A 10,348-nucleotide genomic window follows, 5' to 3' on the forward strand; every position below is an offset into this window, starting at 1 on the left:
CCACCAGAATGGGGACATTTCCAAGCTTCCATCAGGAAAAAACAAAATTTGCTATTGACCATTAATGGCTGGTGTGACTGCCCTCCCTGTGCTGGGCAATGCCGACACAGGTCTTCTTGTCTCTCAATGCCTGAAAAATCTCCGGTGGCCTTTCCCAAAACCAAGACAGAGCTAGACTTGAATATATAGAGCTATCCGACTTCTTCAAGTCCTTCACCCCAGAGGGTCTCCAAGGGCTTTTCCAGCATAACACGATCTCACTCGTGCAGCCTGTAACTTGGCAGAGCACTGTTAGCAACCTGCAGCCACCTCTGGGGTGACCCCGCCAGCTCAGGCCACTCTATGCAACAGTCTGGTGCAAGAGGTGTGGATCACACCCTTGGGGGGACTTGACAAAGGTATAACATGCACAAATCCCAGCTAAACCCATGCTGAGACCCAAGAGGACAGATAGATGCATTTAGTTTTCCTTTTCTGGGCAGTCCCTTTTCTGGCAGTCTTCTTTTCTGTCCTCACACCACAAGCAGTCCAAGTAACCTAAACTTTTCCAGTTTGCTTTCATCAGCTTTTTCCTTCCTGAAAGCTTTTTAAATATTCTTTTCACACAGGAGGATAGGGAACAAATCTTTCTTTCTCAGCTCCAGAAATAGAACTCCATACCTCTCTCTTTGCTTACCTTCCTTCTAGTCATTGACCAATTAACATCCAGTCTCCCCTGATCTCCATCACATCTTTTAAACGACAGCTGCACTCTGATTTTGCTGCTTGATGTTCTAATTGGTTTTAATCTGGACAGAAATAAACAGCCTGACACTAGGCACTGGCAGGAATCCTTGCTTGGCATGCAGATATAGGCACTGTCCTGTGGCCAAATCCTACAGCTTGATGGATGCCGGCTTTTGGCCTTGCTGCTGACTGCAAATCCTGTGATTTGTTGCAGGATTGGCTGCATCTCTGAAAAGCTGCTTGTGGTGCTCATCTCCCCAGCTTGGTAAGCTTTGTTCTTCCTTTGTTCCAGGTCCAGAGTTACCGCAGTCAAACAGTGGAAATGCCTCAGCGCTGTCTCTCTGGAGAAAGGAGGAGATCTCCTGGTTGATGTTTCGAGGCGTGGTGCTCGGTGGATCTTTCTCCCCAAAAGGAATTCAGTTGATCCCAAGTCCGAGGTCTTTATATAGAAAAGCTGGTGCTGGAATCAAGCTTTTCTTTCAAAGGCTGTAAGCTCAGCTGCTCCAGACCCCTCAGGGTTGTGGAGCATTCTCAGATGGAGAACATCAGCACTCAATCCCTTACAAGAGCTTTTCCCATCAGTTTTCTTTCTGCAGGGCTGGCCTTCTGTATCTCCAGCACATCTGGGAGAAGGAGCTGTGCCCTGCTAGGGAAAGGTTTATTCCTTGAGAAATGCCATCTAGATTTATGGACCTGTAGTGCCTCCTTGCCCTTGGCCCATCTGCTTCTTTGTGGCCCCACAGATATCAAGAGGAGTTGGCTTTTAGAGCAGCCTCCTGCAGAGTCAGTCTCCAACGGTCCATCCTCCTTCCCTGTCCCAAGGCCAGCATGAAAATGTTTCCATTTGATTAATTAAACATAGACCTGACATAAATTACCAGAATCCCACAGAAATATCTCATGGCACAGCTCTCCACCAGCTGTTCCTCTTCCAGTTGTCCTCCAAGCTTTGGTTTGCTCAACAGGAACATGTTTTGGGATAAAATAAAAATCCTCTTTAAACTATTGACCTGGATTACAAGCTGGGCACATGCTTTGCTCACCCTCACTAGAAACACATCAGAAGAATCTCTCTGTATAGACAGAATTTCCCCTTCCTGCCCTCAGAAGAACAAATGCCATTACCAGCTCTAATTTCCATTCTTGAAACCAAATTTAAAAGGAAAAAAAACAAAACCCCTCAAGCCCTAAACCCTGAAAATATTCAGCAAAGTCAAGGTGAGGTGGGGATTTTGCAGGCCATGGCTGTGGATTTATGCAGGACTTTCCATGACTGTTTTATTTCCAACGCAATAAAGAATAACCAACTTATTGTAGCAAACCTTGTGCCAGGTGCTATCTCCCAAACCTTCTGCATGGGACAGTCTCCCTGTTTTTTCTCTGCCTCACAGCACTTTGCAGAATGTTGGAAGGGAAAACACCCCCTTTGCAGATTGCAAATAGGGAAAACCATGGTTTTTTCTTTCTTTTCCTTTCTCTTTACCTTTTTCTTCATTTTCTTTATCATAATCCTTTCCTTATTCTTTTTCTTTCTTTCTTTTCATTTTCTTTCTTTCTTTCTTTCGTTCTTTCTTTCTTTCTTTCGTTCTTTCTTTCTTTCTTTCGTTCTTTCTTTCTTTCTTTCGTTCTTTCTTTCTTTCTTTCGTTCTTTCTTTCTTTCTTTCGTTCTTTCTTTCTTTCTTTCGTTCTTTCTTTCTTTCTTTCGTTCTTTCTTTCTTTCTTTCGTTCTTTCTTTCTTTCTTTCGTTCTTTCTTTCTTTCTTTCGTTCTTTCTTTCTTTCTTTCGTTCTTTCTTTCTTTCTTTCCCCTTCTTTTCGCCATTCTCTTCCTCTATCTTTCTCTCTGTGTCTCTCTCTTTTATCTCTAATTTTCTCTATTTCTCTTTTCTTCTTTCTTTTATTTTTCTTCCTCTTTCTTTTTTTCAAAAATAACTTCCCCAGTCTTGCTCTCTCAACCTCTTTATTTGCCTTTCCTTCCTCCTCTTTCTTTCTTGTGAGATGAGGAGCTTCCGCTGGCAGCCACTGGAATCTGTGAAAGCAAATCCCTTTGCTCTTTCCATCATAGCTCCAAAGTTCACTTGAGGGTGTGCTTGTGAAGACCTCACAGATGTCCCTTTGGAGCAGCTTTTTGGAAGTGCTTTTCTTCATGCCCCCACTCCATACCTGACTTCCCAAATCTTCTGAATTCTCTTTTTCACTGGTCTTACGCCCAGTGTACTTTTCTGACCTTTAACAAGCCAAAAACTGGACTTCAAACAGGAAAATGAACATTATCCCAAGAGCTCCTTTGGTGTCCCTCCCCCCTTCCAGCAGACAGACACATCTATTCTTCTCCCTGGAGCAGCAGGCTGGTATCCAGGATCCCTGGATCCTTGCTGTAGTTTTTCCTCACACTTTCTTCTTCTTCTCTTCCCCTTCTCTGTGTGACTCCATTTGCCCAGCCAAGGTTCAATATCTACCTCACAGGGCTGCTGTGAGACCCTCGTCTGGTGTAGGAACACCCACCATTCATGGATCAGCTCATCAGCATTCCCAAACTCTGTCTTGACACATCCGTGTTGGCAAAAACCAGGAGTTCTATTCATTCCTTTCATCTGATGCCAGAATTTGGGGCATTTGTATTGACATCCCACAGGCAAGGCTCAGTGTGAGATGTGGAGGAGATCAGATATAGGAATTCCTGCTCTTTTTCCTGAAATACATGAAATTTCCAACACAACCACGGACAATGGGGTTTAGTCCCACACTCCCAAGCCACCACCAACCACCTAATCATCTTTTCCACCACAAACCCAGCCTTTGGATTGCAAAACCCACTGAAGAATGGTGCAAGTGCATATTTTGTCTGCGTAAATGATGCCAGTGCTTTCTGTGCCACAGTCCAGGCTGTCCTACAGCACTGCAGGAGCAGCTCAGGAAATGTTTGCTGGTTGCTGTTTGACCTTTCAAAGGTCCCTTGTGCAGGGAAAAGTAATTTTAAAATAATTTCTCAGCTTTGACAGGAGTTTAGCATCCTCAGCCAACCTATCCTTGACTGTACACACTTCAGTCAATGGATTTGGGCTCCAGCAGACAAGATTTAGGACATGAATGCCAGTAACTGGTACTGGAGAGGAAAACTTTGTCACCATCTTAGCCTACCCCATAGTCAAAAAAAAAAAAAAAAGCTATTTTATCACAAGTTTTTTCTTAATCAGAATGAATGGTTAGCAGGGTGAAAACCATTCTCTTCAAGTGCAGAATTTCTGCTCAGAATTTCTGCCAGTTCCTTCAAGAGCTCCACTGAGGTGGACTTTTGAAAGCTGTAAGAAAATTGGATCAGGGAACAAAATGGTACAAAATAAAAGAAAAAAAAGGAAAATGCCATCTCAGGGGTGGTAAAGGAGCCCACAAAAGACCCTTCTTGTACACCATGTGAGTTTGATTCAGGGAAAACAGTAGGACAAATGACCTCCTTCCAGCCACACTGGTATGTGGAAATTCTTGGAGCAGCTTTGAGTGGGTCCCTCCCACTGGAAAGCAGCACTCAGAGAACTTCTGCTTTGTTTGCCTTTGAAAACGGAGTCACAAATTCAAAACTAGAGAAGCGGAGAGCTTTAGACAAGGTGAATCAAGTCTTCTGCACAGGGGAGTTGGACAGGAAAGAACTGTTCCATCCCTTAAGAATTTCTGTGAATTTATTCTTCCAATCCACGTGGAAACCTCAAGGCTAACAGCAAACATGAAACAAAAACATGCAAAACAATGCATATGCCAACAAAAACAGTTTGGCTATCATGGAGGGAGATTGTTTTGATCTTTCCCTGCTTGCATCCTTTTTTTTTAAATTTAATCTATAAATTATCCTGCATTTTGAAACAAAAGCTTTTCTGAAAGGAAAGTAAACAAACTGAAGGAAAATGTCACAGAAGACCTCCAAGAGCTTCAAATCACGTCATTCCTTTCCCAACGGATGTGATATTTTCCAACAGGAAAAGGCCTGAAGTTGGCATTTCCCAGGAAGTTTTAACTGTGACTCACTGGCTTCTTGTGGAGGGAGAGAAAACAATTTCCCTTCCCAAATCTTGACCATCTATCACATCTTTACAGGGTTCTTTTTACAACAGGATTCCCTTTGATATGGGAGCTTGCAGCAACATCCAGAGCACTGCAAACAGCTGGTGACACAAGATCCTTCCTCACAGGATGGCAACAGCCAGGTTTCCAAGAGGATCTAGTCCCCATCAGACTGTGGAGCACCAAGAACGGCACAGGCAGCACCTTCTCAAGTCCTGCCTGCCCTTCAACCCAGCCAGGATGGGGCTGTCCCTCCTTTCTGAGGTGGCAAAATCTTCTACTGCCTTCAAACCAAGCAAACAAAGAAAATCCACCCTCTCCTTTTTGTGGTTTCACTGGCTGGCAGCAAAACAACCCAAGCCTTGAGAAGGTTAATCCAGAGGTTGGCAGGAAGATTGTCTTTAATTCCATTTTAACATAACCACGTTTCTTTTCCCCTTTTGAGTGAAACTTGAAGAGGCACGCTGAAATTGGGAAGAAGTCACCATTATCCATCAGGGGAGCCCATTCTCCCACACCCAGCCCCCAGCAGGACCCTGCCCATTGCCCAGAACGATAAGCACATGGTAGAGGTTAGAGGGACCACGACAGCCCCTGGCTGCAGTGACAAAGACAAAAAGCACACTTGAGATTAAAGCACACCTCCAAGCCTGCTCCACGATCCTGATAAAACCTGCTGCCCAGGAGGGAATTCCCCACTGCCTCTCCTCCAAGGTCCCAAGCCCACACTCACACTTCCCCCTCTGCCCCTCTCACTCTGATTTCTCATCTGAATGTCAGCCCCTCTCCCAGGCCAGGCTTACTCCAGGATATTCCACTGAGCTCAGCTCTTGCTTCACCACCAGCAAGGAAGGAGTCTGCAGAAGGTTCCTGTGTGCCAAGGGGGGATTTTCCTGGCATCATGAACACCCCTGGGAGCTGCAGTGGAGCCCAAAAATCATCAGGGCTGATCTCCAAGCCTGCATTCCCCTTTGGAGAAGAAGCTGTTTTGTTAGACCTGGCCTGGAGCTTTGCATCAGATCTGGGCATGTGCACTTGCCTCTTCCTTGTCCCATTTGTAGGCTTTGGTTTCTGAGCTGTTTTTTCGTTTTTTGCACTGTCAGGAGTTTCTTTACCAGTGTTTAATTGTTGTCAGCTGCAAAAATGTTTGTTAAGCCTCTCCACCAAGCTCTTTAAGTGAACGTCAGTGGCTGTCTTCCCTTGGACAATAATGAATGTATATATCGTAAGTGCAGACTATACAGAAAAGTGGCTAAGTCAAGGATCAGAGGGTTTTGTAAAGCCTGTTTATTTTTTTAAATAAGTTTGAGCATTTATATTTTACCACCATTTACGTGGTTTTGGGGAACCCAGATTGTGTCAAGATCTCATGCCAAAACAAGCCAAAAGTTGTTTGATTTCAACCTTTTCTTCCATGAACCATATTTTAAATGATATTTTGTCATTTTAAATGTTTTATTGAAACACGTACTGATGAAAAAAAAAGAAAAAAAAGAAACAAAATGTCATCTTGACAAAAGATTTATACATGAATCAGAAAGTATTTATTTCAATTTTGTACCTTTCCATTTTAATACATTATAATGTATTGACTCAACCGAGATAATATAAACAGTTCATTTTAATAACGTTTGCAGTGTGCTGTGTCTTCTTATTCTTTCCTTTCCACTCCACATTGAACAGAGAGATTATGAAACCAAAAGAAATATTTCAGATCCTGACAATCCTGAGGTTTTTTTAGACCAGAGCACAAGTGTGTTTGAGCAGGATGCTCCAGGAGAACCAAACAGGGACTGGATCAGACCATGGGATGAGGCCTCCTGAGAAAGCGGAGGCCCTGGGCATAAGAACAGTCCAGGGTTCCCACATGGAGCTGGAAATCCAATTGCCTGCTGCTGGGTCTGGCTGATGGGACACCCTGTGGAGTCCCCAGACAGGGAATGGCACCACCATCACCCCACATGTCCCATTTCCACCCTCTGGCAGCGGTGTGGTCCCTGCACTGAGATCCCAACTGAGCCACTCCCATAGAGACTGTGTGTGACACCTCTCCTGGCCCTCCTCATCCCCACTCACTCAATCCCTGAGGATTCACCCTTTCCTCCACCCAGTTCAGTGCCTATTCCTGATTTTCTTCATTCACCTCCTTTGTCCCCAGCTGTTCCTCCAGCCCCTGCCCAGGGAGGGGCACAAACCCCTCACACACACAGGGGGACACATCTCTACTGCTCCCCATGAGCTGTGCTTTGGCTCCTCTGCTTTGTCCTGGGGAAATCCCAGACACCAGCACACACTGGGAGAGGAACTCACTGAGGGCAGCCCTGGCAGAAGGATTTGGGGGTGCTGGTGGGTGAGGGCAGGACATGACCCATCCCTGAAACCCCCCATGTCCTGGGGAGCAGAGGAGGGGGGATTCTGCCCTTCTGCCCAGCTCAGGTGAGACCCCACCTGCAGAGCTGCCTCCAGATCTAGGATCCAACAGCAGGAGGACGTGGAGCTGCTGGAAAGAGTCCAGAGGAGGCCACAGAGATGCTCCAAGGGCTGGAGCCCCTCTGCTCTGGAGCCAGGCTGGGAGAGCTGGGGGTGTTCACCTGGAGAGGAGAAGGATCCAGGGCAACTCCACTGTGGTAATTAAAAGGAGCTGGTAAAAAAAGAGGAAGAACAATTTGCTACAAAGACAGATAGTGATTGGACAAGCAGGACATCTGTCAGCTTGGCAGAGATTTAGATTAGATGGGATATTGGGAAGGAATTCTTCCCTGTGAGGGTGGGGAGGCCCTGGCACAGGGTGCCCAGAGAAGCTGTGGCTGCCCCTGGATCCCTGGAAGTGTCCAAGACCAGGCTGGAGGTTGGACAGAGCTTGGGGCAAGCTGGGATAGTGGAAGGTGTCACTGCCCATGGTGGAACAAGATGATCTTTAGAGTTCCTTCCAAAGCAAACCATTCCTTGATTTTCTGCTCCAGTTTTCCAGCCTCAGTTTGTGCCTTCTGTTGGGTCCCTCTCCCAGCCCATTCCTGAACCCAAATACATATTGGATGATAACTGAGCCCTCAATCCATCACTCCATAGGGAAAACCCACGTATTAAGCAGTCTGTGCAAGCTGTCCTCCCTCACACCTGGGTCTGCCATATCCTGGTAACTCTTGTCCATGGGCACCCAGAACATGCTGCTTGTGAGGACAGGAACCTGCTGGTGAGGTGCTGGAGGCTGGTATCATGTGAAGAGCAAATCCCTTTGTGACCACGAGGGAAATGCTGATTCCATCCTGGGATCTGAAGCACCTCTGGCCAGGTCCATGCCCCCAAAACTCCAGAGGAGGGGAGGGGTCACATCCAAACCACCTATGGGGAATGGTCTGTTCTAACTCCTAAGGCAATTCCAAGGATTATTTGGGACATTTCCAGGTGACCTGGTCCAAAACTGCTCAGGAGTGTGCTTGGAAACCAGCATTTGTTTAATTTTTTCTATAGATACAAGTAGTGAGGACCAAAGCACACAGCAACAAGGGAGGGCAGACATTCATTGCAGAGCCCCACTGGGTGCTGATTTCTAGCGCCAGTTTTTGGGTGTTTTCAGGAAAAACAGATCATATTTTCCATGGCTGAAGTACAAAGCTGTTCCCCTCAATAAACTGCTGTTCTCTTCCCTCTCATGGGGGTTTTTGTGGCAGTGGAAATATGGACCCAAAATTGCTCCACCCCTATATTTCAAAGCAGAATGAATGCCTGGTACAGACTCCAGGAAATTTTCCCTCAAATTTGCCAGTTTGGTACCAGTTCCATTGTAAAATATCTGATCCTGGGAGGTGATTGGGAAAAAGGACTGCTGGTACAGTGATGTCCCGAAATCTAGGGGATTTTCTCCAAAAGTTATCAGCTTCATCTTCAAGAACTCCCTAAAAGAACTTTTTGTACCACAACTCTCCCAGCTTGCTGCAGGCAGGACCCCATGGCTGTGAAAGTTCAGTATTTCATTGCATATCAAAGAATACAGAGTAGGAAAAGAGGTGTTTCATACACAACAAGAGCTCAAACCAAACATCTTTGTGCTTCCCAAAGGCTCTGGGGAGGATCTGGATTTCAGGACACACCAAAGCTTGGTTGGAAGGTAGGGCTGGGAGATACTGAATGGGAAAGGAAGGAGGAAGGGCTGGGAGGCTGTGCAGCCTTAATGTCACACCTGAGAGCCATCAGAGAAGAGAGTTCATGGGTTACGGAGAGAAGAAAACCAGGTGAGCGTGGGCACTCACTGCACACAGTGTCCTTTATTCTGACTCGAATTTCCCCCTCTGGGGATGTCACAACAAACACAGGCTGGGGCAGAGTGGTTGGAAAGCTGGAAAAGGCCCTGGAGGTGCTGCTGACAGGAGCCAGGTGTGCCCAGGTGGGCAAGAGGCCAAAGGCACCCGGGCTGTGCCAGCTCTGGGGTGGCAGCAGGAGCAGGGCAGTGCTGTCCCCTGTGCTGGCACTGCTGGGGCACCTCCAGCCCTGGGGGCAGCTCTGGGACCCTCATGGCAAGGAAAACAAGGGGCTGGAGCCTGTGCAGGGAAGGCAATGGAGCTGAGGAAGGATCTGGATCACCAGTAGTAGCTGAAGGATCAGCCCTGAAATTAACAATTCTTACCCCTCCATGCCCTTGACTCCCCAGGTGTGTCACGAGTGGTGAGATTCCTGCACTTTTCCACATAAAATGGCAACTCTGGACCACAAACATATCCAAATGCTCTTTCAATGAGGTCTTTGAGGCTGGGACATGGAGGAAAAGGGAGAGAAGAGGAGTAGGACACAGCGATGAGGCTGAAGAGGTCCTGGGATGGTGGGAGAAGCTGAGAAGGAACCTGAGGGAAGACAGAAACAGCCAGGAACTCCTTAAGGGTGGGAAGGGAGGCAGAAATAAATGCCAAGGGAAGAATTCCAAGGGATTTTGACCAGCACCAGGACCAGAGCAGAGCAGCAATCCTGGAAAAAACATCTTTCACCTATTTGAGGGAGGACAAAACAAGTGAAGAAATTACTTCACACAGCAATTACTTCTCTCCTTCTAACACCCATCCCAGGACAGCCTTCTGACAAAACAGGCTCCCTGTTCCCTTCCATCAGTCTGCCAGCTTCCATTTTAGCACTTTCCCTAACAATTTTCCCTGGTTTGCTGCTAACAAATAATTTCTGGAAAGGACAACTGCAGCTCAGAGCACAACCTGGCTGGTTTTTGTGCTGTCCCTCACCTGCCTGAGGAGATAACTCCTGCCCTGTTACAGCACAAGGTAGGTAGCAGCTGCCTCCACCTAGAGCAGATATTCAGTGGGAATTTCCTGGAAAATTTCCCAGTCTTAGGTTCTGTAGGAAAACTCATGGAGTGGGTCAGCATGGCCACACCCAAACTGCATGCTGGGATTAGAAAACAAAATACGCAGAACAAACAAATGGGTTGAAAAGGAGCAAGAAATGGGTTGAAAAGATGTGTGGGGTGAGACAGCAGGAGCAGCTTTCTCCTGGCTGGATAAAAGGGCACTGGGAAGGTTCTGTGGGTGGGAGCTGAGCACTCCCAAGTGGAGGTGAAGAAGGGGT

At 46.7% G+C, this 10,348-nt stretch overlaps 1 protein-coding gene across 1 annotated transcript in view; it reads left to right on the top strand.

The window, feature by feature from the left end:
* Window positions 1-10,348, top strand: part of PINX1 (PIN2 (TERF1) interacting telomerase inhibitor 1) — an 80,661-nt gene that overhangs the window by 547 nt on the left and 69,766 nt on the right. The gene's annotated exons all lie outside the window — the stretch shown is intronic.

The sequence above is a fragment of the Geospiza fortis genome, unplaced genomic scaffold, assembly GCF_000277835.1.
Source record: "Geospiza fortis unplaced genomic scaffold, GeoFor_1.0 scaffold106, whole genome shotgun sequence".
NCBI classification, from domain to species: domain Eukaryota; kingdom Metazoa; phylum Chordata; class Aves; order Passeriformes; family Thraupidae; genus Geospiza; species Geospiza fortis.